General features: G+C 48.4%; 1 protein-coding gene across 1 annotated transcript in view; it reads left to right on the top strand.

Moving 5' to 3' along the window:
* Positions 1-2,636: 2,636 nt before the first annotated feature.
* The window catches only part of CACNA1E (calcium voltage-gated channel subunit alpha1 E), a 425,092-nt gene continuing 406,364 nt past the window's right edge, over positions 2,637-21,364 (top strand). Inside the window, exon 1 of the mRNA XM_081024587.1 lies at positions 2,637-2,994. The gene's annotated coding sequence lies outside the window, so the exon portion shown is untranslated. The remainder of the gene's footprint in view (positions 2,995-21,364) is intronic.

Below are 21,364 nucleotides of genomic sequence, written 5' to 3'. Positions count from 1 at the left end.
GGAACTGGTTGCCATGGCTACTAAATGGCATTCAAGCAGGCTGAATTATTAAACCAGGGTCTTTTCTTTGAAGCCGGGGCTCCAGAACGGAGTCCTGTTAGGAGGTGCGGTAAGTTGCTTCCTTGCTGATCTGGCTCAAGAGAGAAGAGTGCGTGTTGAGCACTGAGCCCTTTCCCCCTGCTGGGTACAGAGGAGACACATCTGCTGGGTGAAGAGGTGGAGAGAGGCAGGCAGTGTGTACGGAACTAAATCCTTATACCCAGCCGACTTCCCCACCTCTTCTGCCTAGAGCAAAAGGCGCTGGACCACAGCCATAGCACACCCCAAAGGGACAAGAATCAAAACTAATATTTGTACGTCTGAAAGGATACCATATTGTTCTAATTAGTTGTTACTTGTAGCCAGAGAGGCAAGAAATAAAATGGCAGGTGTGTCTGAGGTGTCGTCCTACTTGGGCACCTGGGCTTGTGATGCCTTCCTAGCTAGGTTAAGGGACTCTGTTGTAGAACCATCTGGTTGGTGGGTATGGCCCTCTCCCAGTAGTATGAATGGGCTGTCAAGGAGAATCTTGTTTGTGGGCACAATTGTTGTTTGTTTTGATGATGGAGGGGGGGGTGAGTATGGATGGTCTTCTCTGAAGGAGATTCCAAGCCAGGAAAACCATCAGCCTTCTGGTATCCTAGCTCTTTCAACTTTTTCATTATAAAAATAGACCCAAACATTGTATTGTGAAAGCTCCTGCTCACAGGCTGATGGGAGAAGGGCTTCAGTGGCTGGTAACTGTGCTGTGTCTGTGTGTCCTTATGGGTGGGCTGGGGCCATGAAGAACCTGTTTTGGAACGAATGGAGTCATTCTCCTTTCCTCTAATAGATTTAGTAGATTCGGAGGTTGGTTTCGTAAAGTTGGAAAATCTCTCCCTCTTCCTCCCTACCTTGTGTTTCTTCTCCCTTGAGAGGAGGGCTTCTGATTCCCCAGGATTCCCTATACCTCCCTTTGGGCAGGGCCCAAGATCTCCACAAGAGAGACTTCCATTGCGTTCTGATGCTTGCACTGGAAAAAAATTCTTAATATAGGAGACCAGATCTGTGAGCCTTTCCAAAAATCTGTCAGCCTCTGTACAACTGATATGTAGCCCTGAATTTTTTTTTCCTCATGCTCAGTTGGAACAGTTTTTAATGTCACGGCTAGAGGCCTGGCTTTCCAAAAGTCTAATTCATTGAGAGACCAGACTTACTTCATTTCAGGGTTGGTGATGATTTTCAGGACTGACCTAATCCTGGGGTTGAAGTTCTGGGCCTTACAGAGTGACCCTCCCAACCAGACCTTCTGGAGGTGACTGAGAAACAGCCAAGGAGTCCCCACAGCGGACTCGGAGGAAGGAGAGAGGAGCCTTGAATTTGTGGTTACCTAGTTCCCTTCAGTGCCTGTTTTCTGAGATGTGCCAAGCTGGGGGTGAGCGGGTATACAGAGTACAAAGTTGACTAAATAGAATCCCATAGGGAGCTCACAGCTAGGTAGGAAAGGCCAACTGTCCTCATTCAACTCTGGCAACCCCCAAAGTAAGTGTCAGAGGACTTGGCCCCTCTGTGCCAAGGCCCTGGGGAACAAGAGCTGCCAGGAGAGAAGTCCCCCCTTTCTCTTTCTCCTCGTTCCCTGCTTCTTCCTCTGTTTCTCTTCTTGTCCCTTTCAATCCTACTGCCTCCTCCCCTCACTCTGGGGCCCTTCTGTGCTCTGATTCTGAGCTTTTAGTGGAAGGTGGGCAGCTGTGTATAGCCACCTGGCAAAGCCCCTCTGGGGACCTACTTGGACTGAAAAGAAGGGCTGGTAGGACCCCAGGTGTTCACCAGCAAGGGTTCTGGGAGGCATTCCTGCTGTCCTTGAGGGAAAGATGTGCAAAGAATCAGAGACACCGTGGGCGAGAGCGCACTCTAAGGGATTCAGATCTAGAAAGCCTTGGAGATACTAGGGGACAGTTTTTAGGGCTGCTTTTTTGTGCTCTTGAGCTGCCCCCCCCCCCCCGGGGGGAACAGGGTCTCCCTTAGAACCCTTGGATGGCCCCTGGTGACGCTCAGACAGCCTCTAGTTCCCTCCAGAGGCAGCAGAGAGAGATACTCTGCCCTGTGGCTGGGCCCCCTGTGCTTGTGCGGCATCTGGCTCAGGGACTGGTCCCTCTTCACTTCCCCCTCTCCATGAACTTGATTCTTAAAGCCACCAACTCGTCTCCGTTTCTCTTTAGATGTAGTCATGCTCTCCCCATCCAGGTTCCTCCTGCCCAGGAAACAAGCACCAGGACCCTGGAGCCGGGGTGAGGTCCACCCACAGGACCTTGGCACCCACTCCCCGCTCGTAAGCTGGGATGATGTTTCCCAGTGGAAATGGCCTGTGGAAGTTTGAGGTCACTGTACTTTTGGCACAGAAACCCTGCCGTAAGTTTCTCACCCCAGGCTGTTTACTACGCAGAGCCCTGCCCACAGGCCATAGCGCCCACTGCCCCCTCCCCGCCCCCTCGCCCATCAGCCGGGTGCGCCCCGCCCCAGCCCGGTGTGCACGCTCACGCCTGCCGGGCGCCCACTTGCGCGCGCTTCCCCGGCCTGGACAGCTCTTCCTTCCTCAGCTCCGACACAGCTCCCCACGTCCCACCTCCTTTGCGATACCCCCCACCCCACCCCGTCTGCCCCTCTTGGGGGGGCACGTGTGTGAGTTCTCTTGCAGACTGTCAGAAATTTCCTTCCCCTCGGTGGGCAGGAGGCAGATTTTTCAAAAACTGCTTCCCTTTATTTTCCGTTTCACTCCCTTACCTCCTCCTGCCTTCCTTCCCCCTTTTTCCTTTTGACTGCTCCCTCTTCCCCCTTCAATTTCACGGTCTCGCCTCTCCCCTCGCTCGGTTCCCCTCCCCCCACATGTTTGCTCTTTTAAAACCATTCAAGGATGTCTCTGGAATACTAGCACACTCTCCCCATTCAGCCGAGCGCGGGACTCTGCATTAATTCAAGGTAAGCCCGGGGTTTGGTTTTTGCTGCCCAGGTCCTGGTGGCTTGCGCCTTGGTGCCCGCTGCCTTTCCCGGGGCCTCTGCCCGGGCTCAGCTACCTGTTGGGGACGGGCGGACTGTGGAGAGTCCTCGTTTGCCTGAACCTTCTTGGAATCGTCCTCTAAGCTGCTTCTTCCTCCCCACGCGCTGCCCTTTCCTTTGCAACTTCCGCGGCAGTTTCCCCGGCGTGGGAAAGCCCTGTGCCGTTGGCTGTTTTGGGGTGTGTGCGGGGTGCCCCTTGGCGCAGGGCAGCGCTGGCATCTCGTTCGTGGTCGGGCTTTTGCTCAGCGGGCAGCGAGGGAGGTCCGCGCTGCCTGGGAGCATAGCTGGATTTGGAGCAGGTGCCATCACTGGACTCTGCCAGCCTGGGGCCTCCTGCCACCCCGCAGCCAGTCCTGGAACCTGCAAGTTTTGTGGGGGGACCCCTGGAGGGAGGGCTCGCTGAGCAGGGACTGAGCCTTTAGCGAAGTTTCTGTGAAGGAAGCTGTGTGCGCTTCTGGAGGTGTCGTGGGACTGGTGGTAGGCTGGATGTCTGTGGGTAGAGCCGGCTGCTGGCGGCCAGTCCACCGTATCCTGGGAGAGGGCTGGGAGTTGCGGCTCGCAGGAGGGAGGGGTTGTGGAGAAGAGGCCAGGCTGCTGAGAGTGATGTGCTTTTTGACATGGTTTGGGTCTCCCTGAGCCAGCGGTTAATTGCACCTCCTTTCCCAGGCATAAACCTCCCAGCCCTCTGCGCCTGTTTGCTTTGTGCCCTTTCCCCAGAGAGGATGATGGGAGACACTGCCCACATCTCCCTGAGATCAAAGCTTCCCTTGCTCTGGAGACCCAGGTGGCAGTTTGGCTACTTGCTCAAGAGGGGAGGCCTCCCTTAGGCTGGACCTGCGACTCTGTGGCCACTCAGAGCAGGGGGTTCAGCCTGATGCTTGGCTGGAGCTTTGTCATGATTCACCTGCTGTTGCCTTTGGAGGCCATTGTGTTGGAACATTGATTCTTACCTGCTCTTGGGGGTGCGGAGCTGCACTATGTCACAGATACACCATTCGAGGAAGGGCTGGAGGAACCAGGGCGGCTTAGTGCAGAGAAGAGTTTTCATGGAAGGAAAGGATGTTTCTGATGTTTAAATGAGAGCATTGCTTCATCTTCGCTGACATCAGAGCCAGGGAAAAGGGACTTTCTTTACTGCAGCTCAAGCTAGGGTCGACTCCAGGGGAAACTTCCGGTTGACCGTTCCAAGAGGAATTACTAATGGAAAATATAGAACTTTCTTTTCTGCAAATGGGTGGGTCTTGTAGGATTGTGCAGCCGTCTCTAGAGCGTAGAAAAAGATGATCTTTTCTTGTTGTTTGATTCAGTTCTGCTGTTCTCTCCCATGCTCAGTCTCCGGCCAGCTAAGATGTTCTTACCATTTTTGTAGTATTGGGTAATCATGTAATTTATTGTCCAAGCTGGGACACTTTTGAGAGTGGACAGAGGCATTGGTCATAATTACACATGAACAATAGAGACTGTCCAGACACATAAGGATGGATGATTGTCCTAAGAGTGACTGTAGAATCAGAGGCAGGGACAGTTCACAAGGCAACATTTGATGCTTTCATGTCATGTGTATATTGCATCTTCCTTCCTGGCATGGTTCTTCCTGACTCAGATCTCAAATGGATTTTATTTCGGTTCCCTCTGAGAATCCAGCTCTGAATACAAATCTCTTCCTTTTGATGAACCCCTCCTTTCCCAACTCCACCAGTCCCTCCAAAAATCCCATTCCCAGAATGGAACTTCATGCTCTGACAACAGGGATTACAAATAAAGGGTGATCCACATGGAGCTCTTCCTCTGTCTGCTTCTTTGTGGTATTTATGACTCTGGGGCTCCCAGGAGGCCATCTACTGCCAGGAATTGTGAGTGTTGTGTTGATGGTGGCATGATATACAGAGACCCGACCCTTGAAGTCACATGGTCGGGCTATTGGATCACTGCTGTCAGACTTCTTGGGCTCTCCTGAGGCTGGGGATGGGGTGTGTGTGTCTTGATTTCAAACTGAGAAACTCATGTTCAAGAAGCATCCTGTTGCAGGGAAATACCTGGCTTTTACCTCCTCTCTTGTGTGAGGGAGCCCCTGGGTCTGCTAGACAGCCAAGTCCTTGCAGGGCTTCAGAAACTGTAGCTACCATTTATCGAGTCATTACTATTTTGCAGCTACTATACCAAGCCGTTCCTTGACTTCATTGCAGTTAATTCTTATTTAATCCTATTAAGTAGGTGTCTCTTTTATAGGAAAGGAAACTGAAGCTTAGAAATATTAAGTAACTTGCTCAAGTTCACGCAGGCAGTGGGGGCAGAGTTGGGATTCAAACCCAAGGCTGGCTGACTCCCTCCCTGCAATGAGGCCTCTTTGTGCTGAGGTTGAGGTGGTCAGTGTTTGGCTCCCACCAGATTTAGTCCCACCTGTGTGGGGTCCTGCAGGTGATGGATGATTCCAGACTGGGATGGGTTGGGCCGTCGTCTTATCTACCCTGCCTGGTTCTTGACTCATGTTGCCCCTGTCCTTTGTGTCAGCATTGTTCTTTCTTAGTGTCTGTGAAGTTTGAGTATGGTGTCTGTGAAGTTTGGGTATGGTCAGGCACTCTCTGCCCTGCTGGAGACGTCTCTCCTACTCCACTGTGCTCATGATTGCCTGGGGTGGTCGGATGGTCTCAGGAAAGACAGAGCATAGGTCACCGCCTGGTTTGTAGGGTCTGTCTGTACCTTAGTCATTGAAGCCTGTGTCTGTCAGGGTCACAGTGGAGTGAGCCCAGTTGTCTCAGAGACTGACCATGGCCTCGACATGGACAGCACCTCCTCATCCTTCAGTTTGCCCAGAGGTAATTTTACAGATTCCTCCTATAAGGGAACCTGACCATACCCAGCAGACAGTGTCTTGGTTAGGTCCCTCAGAGCCTTTTCCCATCTTGTAGGCAAAAATAGAGTCTTAAGTAGATAATTCTAGAAATTGTTTCCACCTAGTCATCATTCCTATTTACTCTATAGCACCATAATCAGCTAGTCTAAGAACAGCAGGCTGGCATGGGGGAAGAGGGGATGACAACCGGGGCTGGGGGTAGATAAAAGAACACTGGCCTGGGAGACTTGACTTCTAGCCCTGACTCAACCCCATTAAGTAGCCATGTGACCTTGGGCAAGTCATTGAGCTCCCTGGGGCTCATTTACCTTGCCTGAAAGTGGAGGTTGGGCTTCAGGGTGACTTTGCACTCTGTGCTCTGCAAATCTTAGGCAGAGTGCAAATTCTTTCTCTCTCAACCTCTCTGGATAGGGGGTACGGGAGCAGATGGTGCTGGTGGATTGGAGTTAGAGGGGAGGAGCCATAAACTTTTTAATCTGGGTAACAAAATCTAGGGCTACTCTGATGGACATGCCTTGTCATAATGGGACTATCACTGTAGTTGCAAAAATGCGACTTGAGGTCAATGTAGCTCTCTGTGTCTTCTGTGCTGCAGAGGGTGTCTGTGTCTGTACCTCTCTTATGCTTCTTTTGGGAGTCCCCCACTTTCTCATGAACCAAACGTGTACACAGCCTTTTGCTAGGAGGAACGGGAAAGTAAGATGACAGTGACATGGTTCTCACTCTCAAATAATTGGTTTCTTGCTCTAAGTATAGTACCTTGAAGAAGTCTTCATTTCTTTTACCAAATTATATGATTTCTGGCTACGGCATAATGGATCTGGTCTTGCTCTGATTCTTACTGGCTACAGACCACAGGCAAATCACTTAACTCCTTAGGCCTCAGCTATATGAGCAATACTCGGGCCCAGTACCCCATCTTTCAGAGAAGGAGCCTGGACCCAGTGGTTGCTTGACGCCCCCTTCCATTGTAAGTGCAGTGTTTGTTCTATGATTTTTGTCTCCCATCCTTTCTCTCTCTCCCTCTCTTTATTCTTTGTCTACCCCTCTTACCTCGTCAAACAATAGAATTTTTTATTGTTTGTTTGCTATGTTTACTGAGTAGGAATTTTGTTCTTCTTACTTTCAAAAGTGGTAAAGAACATTTTATATTTCTGCCTCTTCAAAGGAAGTAAATTGAATCTCTCTTGACTTATTTGGCCCTTGAGTGATGTTTTCTTCAGTATAATGATCCTAAATACGGACAAATTTCCATGCTTTCTGTAGTGAAGGATTTTGTAATGACAAGTGAACTCGTACCCAACCTCTGCCTCTCTTTTTGTCACATCTCAGACTCTGGATTAATGAGTTTTTTCAGTGCTGAAGTTTCAGAGTTTTGGATACTTCTACCCTTGTGCAGGAAAGCCAGCCTGTCCACCTCAGAAACTGGGTGCTGGCCCAGCATGGCCCCCAAGGTGGTTGGAGGGGAAGGAGACTGGGCTGGGGGGCAAAGCAACAGATGTGAGCCTCCACTCTGCTAATTAGTGGAAAAATCACAGCCTCTCCTTGTGCCCCTACTCCCTCCTCCTCTGCCATCCTCTCATCCTACCCTGCTTCCTTCCACAAATGTATTCTGGTGCCTCTTCTGGGCTAGGCACAATTTGGGTCCTGGGAATATAGCAGTGAACAAAGCAGACAAATTTCTTACTTTTGTAAAATTTATATTCTACTACAGGGAAAGGGTAAGGGAGAGGGAAAGGAGAAGGGAGAGGGAAGGGAGGCAGATGAGAAGCAGGGGGAGAAAATAAATAGACAAATTTGTAGGAAAAAAGTCAGACTGTGATAAATGTCACTGAGAAAATTCAAATAGGGTGACGTGGCACTGACGGGGTAGCTCTTTAGATTGGAGTGTCAGGGGAGGCATCTGAGGAGGTGATATCCAGCTGAAGATCAGAATGGCAAAAAACGAAATAGGGTCCAGGTCACCAATTCTCCATGGCCACTCTGAGGAATGAGCACAATTGTACGTGAAAGTGTTTTGTAGACTATAAAATAAGGGCAGTGCATTTCATATCCCATTAGGCAAAATTCCTTGAAGGCAAGCATTGTGATTAATTAGTGTTTGCAATCTTAGTACCTAGCATGGGAGTAAATGTGGGTTGAAAAAAATTACGTATGTAAAGTTGGGAGTTCAGGGGGGATTTTTAAGAAGTAAAATAAGATGATGTCTGTGGCAGGCCTTTGTTAAAAGAAGACGACGTTCCTTCCACTCTTGCCTCTATTGGGCTTCCCTGGAGATTTCTATACAGTGTCCTGGGGAGAGTGGGGAAGGTTCCCTGGGCGTCACCAGGGCAGAGAGGGATGGAGAGGGATGGGCGATTCTGAGGGAGTAGCTTCCCAAGGAAGTCCCAGTTTGCTTTGTCTTGCTTTTCATGGTCTTCTTAACCCAGAGCAGAGGCTAACCTATCTGAAATGGGGAGGAAATGCCTGACGAAGGCTCCCTCTCGCCCTCTACCCTGGGGAGGGAGGCATCCTTTCCCCCACTTCTTAACTCTGGCCCCACTGCCATCTCTCTCTTCTCTCCAGCCCGGGGCCTGGCTCATCAGGTGCCCAGGAGACCTCAGTCCATTCTGCTGGCTGTTTTCTGTGACTCTGCAGACCTGCTCCCCGCCTTGCCCCCCTCCTGCCTCCCTGAGGGTTGAGTCAATGCAGCTCACCTACTGATTCCAGTGACTCATGGCTTTTCAAACTCGCAGGTGTGAATCACTCAACTTGAGATGTCTTGGGTGACAGCAAAGGGAGAAGACTGTGTGCCTGTCCCTTCCCTTCCCCTCACCTTCCCATCGCTTTAACATGCTTCCTGCAATGAGAACCTAGAGCGCTAATCCCACGGCCCTTCGCAAGACCAGTTCTGGAGTATACGGAATGGGTCCTCACCTACACGGTGCAGTCCTTCAGGAAGAACATCTGTCCCAAAATGTGGTTCCTGGACCGGTAGCATTAGCATCATCCCAGACATCCTGAGTCAGGAACAGGCTGGGGCCAAACCCTCCAGGGGAGTCTGATGCACGTTAAAGGTTGAGAACCACTGTTAGAGGCATAGATGAAGGGATGTTCCAGAAACTTGGTATTTTACATCTCTTGGAGATACAGGAATTGTTAACCCTATTTTATAGGAGCAAACAAAAGCCTCCAGAACCCAAGATCACAGTAGGTGGTGGAGCCCGGCTTGGACTCATGTCTTGGCTCCAAATCCAGAATCACTATGAGGGTTAGACTCCTAATGAAAATGCAAATATTTCTGGACACATCTGTTACGAACAATGAAAACCTTAGTGCTAATCGCTTTCTTGGCCGTTTACAGTACACTTTTGAGAAGAGAATGGAAGCAACCAGATAGCTGGTGTCTTGTGGGTACTTCCACTAATTGGTCATCTCTCTTCTGGTTGGTTCTCTCTGGCTGGGTTCCTCCTCCAGACAGGAACTGAGTGACCGGACCCTCAAATGTAGGTGCTTCCTGATCCCAACCCTGCCTCTTTTCTTATGCTACACACTCTCCCAGAGGGATTTCATCCCTTCCCCTTGCTTCAGCCATCACCCATATGCTGGTGACGCCCAGATTTGTTTTCCACCCCAGGATTCTCTTTTGAATTTCAGAATTTCTCTCCAGTTGACGACTGGATGTTTCTATTTCAACACTTCATAGTACCTCAAACTTACCTTGTTCAAAACAGAAACCATAATCATTTACCAAATGTTGTCCTCCTCTCACAGAGCTCTTTCAGCAGATGGTACCACCTTCCATTCAGTTGCCCAACCCCAAATCCGAGAGTCACGTGACTCCCCGCATCTCCATCATTCTGAGGATTGTCCCTCCTTGGTGCTGCAGAGTTCTGTCCCTTCTCCCTACCCTGACTACCTCTGCACTTACTGTCTCTCTCCTGGCCTACTGAACACTGTCTTGTCTCCCCAAATCTGTATTCTATACTGTGGCCATAGCCATCTTTCCAAAATGCAGATGTGAGCATGGCATTCTTCTTGACATCACTCCATGGAGTTTCTTTTTATTTCAGAATAAACTCCTTATGGCATGATGTATGAAGCCTTTCATGATCTAACCCCTTACCTGACTCTCCAGTCTTGTTTCTGGATATTTCCACTTGCCTTGTCCCTATACTCTGCACCACTGAGCTACCACAGTTACCTGGACACTCCTTCTCCTCTTGTGCTGTCATACCTTTGTCCATTCTTGTTCAGCTTGGCCTGTTCTAGCCCCTCCCCACAGGGCCTGGTGCACCACTGCGTATCCTCCAAACTCAGTAACTTCTTCCGGGGAGACCTCCTTGATCCCCTTCAAGCTGTACTCGATCCTTTCTCCTTGACTCCCTCAGTGTCTTGCGCTGTAGAGGTGTCATTGGGAGCCTCCTGCCTAGAGTGAGAAATCTTTGATAACAGGGGTGGTATCTCTTTTCTGTGTCACCTGAGTGCTTTGTATTTAGCAGGTGATCGATAAGTTTACTGAATATACAAACAAGTAGAGAAGCCACTCTGGAACATTCGGCAAATCCTGGTTGTCTTTCCTTCTGTTGCGGTACCATCTTCCCTTGGATTAGGACACTGTGACTTTAACAGAGTACTCATCATTTGTTGACTTTAAAATGACAGCAAGAACGGATCAACTCCTCTCAGAGAAAGTGGTGAGTTGACTGAAGCCTGTGATATCATGGAGAGACAGAGAGAGGGAGGAAGGGAGGGAGGGAGGGAGAGGGAGAGAGAGAGAGAGAAAGTGTTCCCACGAAGCCTGAAATGGAAGAATCCAGGCATATTCTATATTCCTGCCAACTTTTACCCAATCATTTTTAATTATAGAAAGTAGAAGAAGGGTTTTCTCTGATTCCCCTATACTTTTTCCTTTAAGATGAAGAGTATCTTTTAGTTATGACTGTATACCCTTCCTGTGTTGCCTGGAACATAGTAAGTGCTAAATAAACTTTCAGGTGGGCTGTGGTTATGGCAAGAGCCATAGGAAAGGTTTGGGTTGAGAGACTGAGGGTAGGACCCCAAATGTATGATAGGACCAAGTCATTCCCATGTCTTTGGATACCATCTTTATGCCCCCAACTCTTCTATCGGTTGACTTTTTCTGCATAATAAGTCATCCCCAAACTCTGTAGTCGATAAAAACAAACTTGTATATTTCTCACAGTTCTCTGGTTGGTTGACTGGTTTTTTTGTCCTGGACTGGCTTGGCTGGGGTTGGCTGGCCTTACATATAGTATATGGGTCATCGGTGGAGGCAGTGGAACCCTGGGATGGCCAGAGCCTCTCTCCTCCTGATTTCTCACCCTCAGAAAGGCTAGCCCAGGCTTGTTCACATGGTTGCAGAGGGTTTCCAGAAGCAAAAGAGAGGGCGAGCACCAATGCACAAGGCTTTTTCAATACTTTCTTTGTGTCACAGTTGCTGTTGTTCCATTGCCTGAAGCAAGTCACAGGGTCAGGCTGTGAATCAATGCGGGAAGGTCCTCCCAGGAGCAGACATAAAGATCAGATTAAATGTGCAAAGGTTTAATTAGGAGAAACACCTATAAAAGGTAATGGGGAGGGAGCCGGGAAAGGCTGGAAGAGCTATCAGAACTCCACACAAGTCTGATCCTGAGTGGTGGATGGAGGGAAGGAAGGTTGAGTGCAAGGGTCCCAGCCTGCCCTGCAATCTAAGGGTGCCCACAAGGCTGCCGGGAAGCCCTCGAGCCAAAGTCGGCTGTGAGAGGGTCTCGTGTCTCCCAGGAGTGGGCCAGCCTTCGTGTCCCTGCCCTGCTCCCTTGGTGCAAATGCAGTATTGGATTTCAGAGCCCAGTGGCTGGAGTTCTCGTTCAGTTAAGCCTCTGTAGTTAGATGCCTGCCAGGTACCTTCTCACGGCTACTTGGGGGGCATTACTCAAACCATTTCTCACAAGTCCCAAAGTTAACATTTCCAGCTCAGACCTCTTTTCTAAGATCCAGACCTCTGTATCCAACAGCTTTCTTATCGTCTCTGCTTGGCTGTCCCAGAGATATCTTAGACGTAACATGTTCGGACTGAACTCTTTGTCTCCCGCGCCAAATCTGCTTCCCCTCTAGCTTTCTATGTCTTGATGAGCGGCACCCTCAGCCACCCAGAACTCTGGGTCACTGTTGATTCTTGCTTCTCTCCAGGCCCTCAGGGAAGCCATTAGGAAACCCTGACAGTCTAACTGCTCAAATACTTCTTGACTCTGTGCCCTTCTTGGCGGCATGGCCACCTCCTAGGTAAGCCACTGCCACCTCTCCCGGAGACTGGCCACAACAGCGTCCTAACTGACCTCTCCAATTCCTGTCTGGTCCTCCTCATAGCTCATGCCCCACACGGTCGCTCTCATGACCTTGAAGAAGAAACATGATCATGCCACTCACTTCTCGGCTTGAAATCCAAGGTCCTAGCCACTGCCTGTGTGCCTTGCACGTTCTCGCCCCCACTCTTCCAGCTTCAGCTCCTACATCTCTCTCCTTTGCCCACCACCCTATAGCCACGCTGGACTCCCTTGGAATGGACCAAGCTCTTTCTCACCGCAGGGTCTTTGTATGTACTGTTCCCTCTCTGTAATTCTTCCATCCGAACACCCCGTTTATGAGGTGAATGCCTATTCATTGTTCAGGTCTCAGCTTAAATGTCATTTCTTCAGTGAGATCTTCCCAGACAACCACCTTCTCCCACAGTCTGTCTAGTTTAGGCCCTTCCACTGTACTCTCTTATAGCATCCTGTGCTTTTAGAGAACTCAGCCCAGTTTATGTGTGTATGTGTCTATCTGTGTCCCCCAGGCAGGAAGTCCCCTGGGGAGTGGGGCCATATCCCTGTTGCTCACCACTGTGTCCCCAAGCCCAGCCCAGCCCCAGCACATGGCAGCAGCTCCAAACCCTGGTTGAATGGATATATGTCCAAGGGAGTGAAGGAGGTGGGGGGACTGGGTCTTGTGGGGGTTCACACCTCCCATCCCTGGCTCAGCGTAGGGAAGGAGCTGGGACGCCAGGAGGAATTGAAGCTGCTCTGCTTCTGAGAATGTGAGCTCCCCTAAGGGCTCAGACTTAGCCCTGTTTCTCCAGGCATACTTCTCACTTTCCCCCTTCATCCTGTACCTTCCCCGCCCTTCACCACCAGGCTTGGGATGTCTCCAGTACCTCACAACCAAGCCCTAACGGGAGAGTGCTGATGAGCTGTTCTGGGATGGGCCAGGGGAGCTGGGGCCCCTCCCTCACTCACCCCCTGACCTGTGAGGGTCTCTCTGTCCCAGGTCTGCATTCTGCCTCCAGCCTCCTCTGACTTTTGCCCACCACCTCTCTTCGCTGTGACCACCTCCTCCCAGCCCTCTCTCTTCCCCTCTTCTCTACCTGCCTCTAGTTCATTATGGCTGAAACTAAGGCCGAAGCATCTCAGAAATATCAAAATAGGCGTTAGGCATCCCGGTGAGGCTGGCTGCCCAGGGAGTGAGCAGAGCGGAATACCTGGTCAGGAAGGTGCCTCGGGAACCAGGCAAACACTGCCCGAGTGTGATGCGTGGCTGCAGCATTACACTCCATCATGCTCTCTGCCCCTGGGAGTGGGGCAAGGCTTGCTGGCCGCCTAGAATCGTTGAAACTCTGTTGCTGGAACATAAAGCTGCCCAGGTCCCTGTGACCAGGTTCCTGGTGGGCGGGCAAGTCTGGAGGGTATCAGATGAGCAATAACCAGGCAGATGGGGGCTCAGTTCCATGGTGCAGGGCTTGGAGCCCCAGCCCCGGGGTCAGGCAGCTTGCAGATAGGGTCCTGGCACTCCCATTCATTGCTAACTGGCTCTGCACAGATGACTTATTTTCTCTGAATCTCAGCTTCCTCACATGTGTGTAGAAGCACACCTTACCTCACGGGATTTGTGTGGAGTTTGAAGCAGTATAAGCAATCAACAGATATTAGCTAGCAATGTTGACTTGTTGTGCCCGCAGCTCACCCTCTTACTCTGCTATCCTATGGCAGCTCAGAGCCTCAAGCCCAGTACGTATCCGGCTGACTAAATGAGCATATCAGGCATTCGAGGGAGGTAGACAGTGCAGATTGCCTCGGATTCCACATCCTTTCAGGCATGGCTTTGGTGGGGATGTGAAGTTGTGGAGTGTAGGGGGGTGGTGTTGTGCCGATTAAAAATCGGGCATTCAAACCAGTAAGGCAAACATAATTCAATTAAAAGATACAAATTACAGCACATTGTATTGCTTTACTCTGCTTTTTTAAAGTTTTCATAGCAAAATTCTCAAAACCGAAACCTGAAGTGCCAGGGAAATAATTTGCTTTGTAAACTGGAGGGCGTGAAAAATACGTGTGGTATCATTCATTCTGTGGGAAGTAGCTCGGGAGATGTGCTCCTTTGTTTGGCCTATAAAGGTAGAGGATGCTTGAGGCTTGCACTGCCGTAAGCCTGCCGCTGAAGACTTTTAATTTTTGCTTTCATTAATCTAGAAGCAATCTTCTATTGGAGGGGGGGTAGGAGGGGTCCATATCGACATCTGAAGGAGCCCTAATAGGTATAATCATACCCCAGACCTCAACCAAACTCTGATACATCAAAAAAATTATTACACCTCTGGTACAGTGATTCTTAACCTTTGAAGTCACAGAATCCTTCGAAAATTTGATGAAGGCTGTGGTCTTGACCTGGCAAAATGCACGTTCCAAATATTCATACACTAAATATCAGAGGCCCCTGGGGCCTCACGAAGCCCATCCTTTTTGGAGCCTGGGTGGATTACCCAGATCAAGACTATTCTCAGCATCGTGAGTCACAGGAAGACTGGGCAGAGCTCAGGAGACGGAGATGCCAGGTGGAGAGGCAGGCCTGGGGTGCGCCCTCGCTGAAGTGAAGCGTCACATTGGATGTATGGGACTCACGTGGTGTGCAGACCTGCCCTCTCTGAGGGTGCCTCCTGCACCTCCCAGGGCCAGGGCTCCCTCCGCAGCTGTGGGGCCAGACACCATCCAGAGAGCTGGCTGTGGGTCCATATGGCCCCCGGGAAGCTATCCGTAGTGACACAGCAGAGGCTGGCACGAAGGATGGATGACGTCATCCCCAACCTCTTCTAACAGGAACTTCTGTGGAAGGGGCTTGCCATCGGGCCTCAGCCTGTGCTCACGTTACGTCCCTCCCTCAAATGCCTTGTCTTCTCCTCTCTGGCCATCATCCAGGGTCTCTCCTCCCCCGGGCAGCATTTGGCACCTCGCCCAGCCCGCCCCCATCACAGCTTCTGTGAACTGGAGTATCATTATGGCCGCCACGTCCTCCGAGCCACATGTCCCCATGCTCCTGGTCTTTTTGGTGAACTGTTCAGCTGTGAGACTTGACTGTGCAGCTAGAGGGCAGCTTCCAAAGGTCAGAGGCTACACCTTCTGCCTGTGCTGAGGGGCTCAGAGCGGGGAGTTGAAGCAGACACCAACTGTGTTGTTTAGGAGAGCAGCCAAGAGAAGCAGTAAAGCCCCAGCGACAGCCGCGGGGACTCAAGGGAGATGCTGGTGGAGGTGACCCCGTTCTTCAAACTCCTGTGTCCTCCTCCCGAAATTGTTCCATTTCTCTTCTCAAGGAAGTACAGTTTCTCCAAAGAGTTGCTTGTACTTGTTGGGTCCAGATTCTCTCTCTCCCTTTATTCCTTTCTTTTTGAGTTAGCTTTTTATTAAGGAAAATTTCAAACGTATACCAATGTAGAGAGAATAGTATAACAAACCTTCAAGTACTATCACCCACCTTCAATACTTGTCAACTCATGACCAGTTTTTTTTCACCTAAATCTCCCTTCTCTATCTCCCCACTAGATAATTTTGAAGCAAATCCCGGTCATCATATAACTCCATCCATAAATATTTAAATACCAGTTGCTAACAGGTAATGGATTAGAAAAATAATCATAAGAGCATAACACACTTGCCCAAACTAACAATAACTTCTTAATATCCTTAGATATCGAGTTGGTGTTCGAATTTTTCCAGTTGAATCATGTTTTCTTTTTAAAGCAGTTGATTTGTGTGAATCAGAATCCAAATAAGGGTCACACGTTGTATTTGGCTGAAAGGTTTCTTAAGTCTTATTCTGTACGTTCCTTCCCCTCTTTGTTTTTGGCCTTACCGTTTATTTGTTGAAGAAACTTGGTCTTTTTTCTGTAGATTTTCCCACATTCTGGATTTTGCTGGGTTCATCCCCTTGTGTTGAATGTTTCTGTTCCCTGCACTCCCTATAAACTGGTACCCTGTTCCATCTGAATCAGATTTGATTTTTAAAATTATTTTGCAAGATGACTTCCTGGGGGTATATGTACTTCCATCAGAGGTACTTAATGTCTGGGTGTTCGGACTGAGTCTGAGGTGTTTTAGGAATTGTGTCTGAGAAGCCCCAAGCCCAAAGAACACACCAGGTGGCAGAGTGTGAGAGAGACAGGTTTATTGAGACTTCCTGACGTGGGAGAGTGTCCGGTGGTGGCTAGAAAAGAAGCAAGGTTAGATAGGTACAGAAAAACAAAGAGCATTCCATGGGAGCATCATCCTGCAGGCCTGCTCTCATGCACACAGCGTCCCAAGAAGCCGGGAGACCTTGACTGCCTCTTAGCTGATCTGCCTGTGGTCCAGGTCCCTACACTGGTGTTTTTTTTCTTCTTGTGACATTAGCAGCCACTGAGGATCAGTGTCTAGATCAGAGTTGGCAAATCTTTTCTATTAAGGGCCAGACAGTAAATATTTTAGTGTGGGGGGCATGCAGTCATGCTCTATCACAATTACTCGACACTGCCATTGCAGTGTGGAATCGGTCATAGCCAATACATACATGACCAGGCATGGGTGAGTTCCACTAAAACTTTATTTACAAAAACAAGCAGGTCATGAAGAGCCCATAATTTTCTGACCCCTGTCTGAATTGTTTGTGTCCTTAGGGGCTTATAAAAGGCAGCTATTCTAATCCTGTCATTCCTTCTTCCCTAGTTAGTTGGAATAACTAATAAAGAGAGATTTTTCCCTGCACTATTTGGGTACCCCCATTCCTTTAGAACCCTCTTTAATGAGGGTCTCTTTGCCCCCACACCAAAAAACTGTTATTTCTAGACCATCAGTGACCATCCCGCTGCTAAACCCAGTGGTCAATTTGCTCCTTGAAATGCTTCACCTGGCTCTCACAGCGCCCTCTGCTGGGGTTCTTCCCACCGCCATGGTAACGCCTCAGGGGCTTTTAATCTTTCCCCTTTAATCAACCTGTGTGTCTTGGATACTCTGGACTCAGTCCTCAGACCTCTCTTCTTTATCTACAATCGCTTATCCAGGGCCCTATCTGCAAACAATTTCTAAATATAGAAATATATAGCTAATATATGGATATTCAATGCTATACTTAATGATATTAAATATATAGCTCTAGTCTGGTCTTTCCCCTGATCCCTATGTGGGTTTATCCGGTTGCCCATGAGACATTTCTACATGAATTTCCAAGAGACAGGTCAAATCGTACATGTCCAAATGTGAATTCTTGATCTCCACCATAAAACCTGCTTCTTCTTCAGTCTTCCCTTTCTCAGTTAATGAAAACTTCATCTTTCTGGTAACTTAGGCCAAGAAATCTTAGCATCATCGCTGACACCTCTTTTTTCTTTCACTCCCCACATCCAACCTGTCAGCAAATCCTCCTGGCTCTGTCTTCAGAATATATCCACTTCTCACCACCTCCACTGCTGCAAATCTGGTTCAAGCTATTGTTACCTCTCTCCAGGATTGTTGTAGCAGCTGCTACTAACTGAAGCAGGTGGTCCTGCTTCTCTACCTGGAGTGAATTCTTGACCCAAGCCGCTCAGAGGACCTTTTAAAAACAATAAGTCGGGATATCTCAGTCTTCTGCTCAAAACCCTCCAATAGCTTTCCGTCTCATTAAAAGTAGAAACCGGAATCCTTAAAGTGGCCTACGAGCCCCACGGGATCTGAACCCCACCCCCGCCCTTCAGCTCTCTGACCTCCTCGTGTCCTATAACTCTGCCCATGTCTCTCCCTGCTCCAGTCACACAGGCTCCAAGCTGTCCCCAATGTGCTCGGCACACTCTTAGCCTCTGGCTCTTCGCACTTGCTGTTCCCTCCGCCTGGGATGCTCTTCTGCAGATCTTTCTGTGGCTTGCCCCTCACCACCTTCAGGTCTCTGCTGAAATGTCACCTTATCAGTGAGGTCTCCACTGACCGTATTACTCTTCCCTCCACCCTGCACTCCAGGAAAGAAGAAAGTCAGGAACTCAGCAAAGAGAATCTGGGCTGTGTTTCCTCTGAGACCCTTAGGGAAGCTGACTGGGTGAGACCATGTCCGGACATCTCCCAGCCCTTTTCCTCAGCCCTGACCCAGCACTGTGCTTGAAGTCTGGGCTGCAGAGGAACTGCCAAGGGGGAGACGGGGTCCTGTCTTTCCTTCTCACTCCGTGCAGGACCCCCTGAAATTCCCCTGAGAGAGACCTCTTTCTCCTCTCCTTGAGATATAAGCTGTCATGGGGCGTCCAGTTAGCTCAGTTGATTAGAGCATGGTGCTCTTAACAGCAAGGTTAAGATCCCCACATGGGCCACTTCCCCACATGGGCCACTGTGAGCTGCGCCCTCCACCACTAGATTGAAACAACTACCGTACTTGATTTGGAGCTGATGGGTCCTGGAAAAACACACTTAAATAAAAGTTTAAAGGACAATATATATATTTATAAGCTGTCAGAGTCCTCTAGGTTGATAGACTAGCTGGGGTTCCCCAGAGCTGAGCTGTTGTGGGGTACTCTCTCTGGAGTCACGGCCAGCCTTGGGGTGTCTTCTTCCAGGTCTTCACTCACGAATCCTGTTTCAGTGATTTGTACCAAGGCCAGAAGCCTGGAGCTTTCGCTGGCCCAGGAAAAGGCCTCCTCTTTGGACCTTCCTACCTTTCCGTCTGTCATCCAGGGATGATCGTGCCTTGTTTCCTCTCCATTCATCCATGTGAAAATCGCGTGTGTCATTTGAATTTGAACCTGTCCCTGACATATGGAGACTTGTGGTCCTCACTGGGGGGAGTTTGGATGATGTCATGAAGTAGAGGTGTCTGAGGCTGACACCGTGGAGCCTGTCCCCAGCCACGCTGTTCCCAGTCCTGTCGTCGGCCCTCACTTTATAGCGTCATAGACTCTCTGAGCCAGATGGGGCCCAGGGACCACCTCGTCTAACCCTCTGAATCTCTTCTGCAACATGTCTTGTACGTAGCTATCCAGACTACCTCCCTGCTCTTCAGGATGGTGCCTTCTGTTTTCAGGACAGGTTTCATCACTAGAAAACACTTCAAACCATCCATCTACGTGAGTCTCTAGTTTTTCTTCCTGAGGGGTACTTCCATGGCGACTTTTTAAACACTTCCTTCTAAAGCGAGGGCTTGAGTGAGCATCAGTTAGGGTCCTCTTTACTAATCGGTGAGGTTCTTAAAGGCAGGAACCCACCCCATTGACCTCTGTGTTCCCAGCAGTTGGCATAGTGCCTGGATATAATAGGTGCTCGATAAATGTTTGTTAAAGACAATACTAAGTGAGGCACTCCTGCTACAGGCTCTACTCTAAGCCCTGGATGTGCCTCAAAACACCCAACATAGTAGGCAGTACTATTACTACCATTTTATGGATGAGAAAACTGAGGCTTAGAAACTAAGTGTTTTGCTTGCTAAGGTGACGTACAACGTAGCTGTGAAAGGGGGTAGCAAGGACTCAAACTTAGGAGCGTTGACTCAAATTCATACTCTTCTTTGTATATTATTTAAGGGTTTCTTTTTTTTATTGTGGTAAAATATATATAACCTAAAATTTACCGTGTTAACCATTTGAACTGTATAGTTTAGTGGCATGAAGAGCACTCATATTGTTGTGCAACCATAATCACTTTCTATCTTCCCAAACTAGCACTCCGTAACCATTAAACAGTAACTCTCCATCACCCCCTCTCCCCAGCCCTTGGTAACCACCATTCTGCTTTCTGTCTGTATGAAATTGACTACTTGAAGTACCGCCTACAAATGAAATCACACAATCTTTATCCTTTTGTGACTGGCTGATTCCATGTAGTGTAATTTCTTCAAGGTTTATCCATGTTGTAGCACGTGTCAAGACTTCCTTTTTAAGGCTGAATAATATTCCATTTTATGTACATACCGCATTTTGTCTATTCATCCTTTGATGGACACTTGGATTGCTCCAACCTTTTGGCTACTGTGAATAATACTGATATGAGCATGGGTGTATAAGCATGTGTTTGAATCTCTGCTTTCAGTTCTTTTGGGTATATATCCAAAATTGGAATAGCTATGTCATATGGTAATTTTATGTTTAAATGTTTTGAGGAACTGCCATAATGTATTTCACAGTGACTGTACAATTTTACATTCCCACCCGTAGTATACAAGGTTCCAATTTCTCTGCATCCTCGCCAACATTTGTTGTTTACTGTTTTTTAAATTTTTATTAATAGCCATCCTAATGGGTATACAGTGGTATCTCATTGTAGTTTTTTATTCTCCTTTCCCTAATAATTAGTGAGGTTGAACACCTTTTCAGGTGCTTATGGATCATTTGTATATTTTCTTTGGAGAAATGTCTATTCAAGTACTTGGCTCATTTGAAAATCAGGTTGCTTGGGGTTTTTGTTGTTGAAGTTCTTTATGTGTTCTGGATATTATCAGATATATGAGTTGCAAATATTTTCACCATTCTGTAGATTGTCTGTTCGTTCTGTTGAGTGTCCCTTGATGCACAACAGTTTTAAGTTTTCATGAAGTCAAACTTACCTATTTTTTGTTGTTGTTGCCTATGCTTTTGGTGTCATCTCAAGATATCATAGCCAAATCCAATGGCATGAAGGTTTTTCCCCCTATGTTTTCTCCTAAGTGTTTTTATAGATTTAGCTCTTATGTATAGTTATTTGGTCCGTTTTGAGTTAGTTTTTGTATATGATGTAAGTAAGGGTCTAAATTCATTCTTTTGCCTGTGGACATCCAGTTTCCCCAACATCACTTCTTAAAAATACCTTCCGTTCCCTGTTGAATAGTTTGGGCACTCTGGTCAGAAATCATTTGACCATATATACAAGGGTTTATTTCTGGGCTCTCTAATCTATTCCATTGTTCTGTATGTCTGTCGTTGTGCCAGTACCACACTGTTATGGTTACTATAACTTTGTGGTAAGTTTGAAAATTTGGAAGTGTGAGACCTCTAACTTTGTTCTTTTCCAAGATTGTTTTGGCAATTTTATGTCCCTTGAGTTTCCATATGAATTTTAAGCTTGAGTTTTCTATTTCTGCAAAAACTGTTGGGGTTTTGATAGAGACTGCTTTGAATCTATGATCACTTAGGGTAGTACTGGCATCTTAATAAGTCTTCCCGTCTGTGAACATGGAATGTCTTTCCATTTA

The sequence above is a fragment of the Rhinolophus hipposideros genome (genome assembly GCF_964194185.1).
Source record: "Rhinolophus hipposideros genome assembly, chromosome: 19".
NCBI lineage: Eukaryota > Metazoa > Chordata > Mammalia > Chiroptera > Rhinolophidae > Rhinolophus > Rhinolophus hipposideros.
This window is presented reverse-complemented; position numbering and strand designations above follow the sequence as displayed.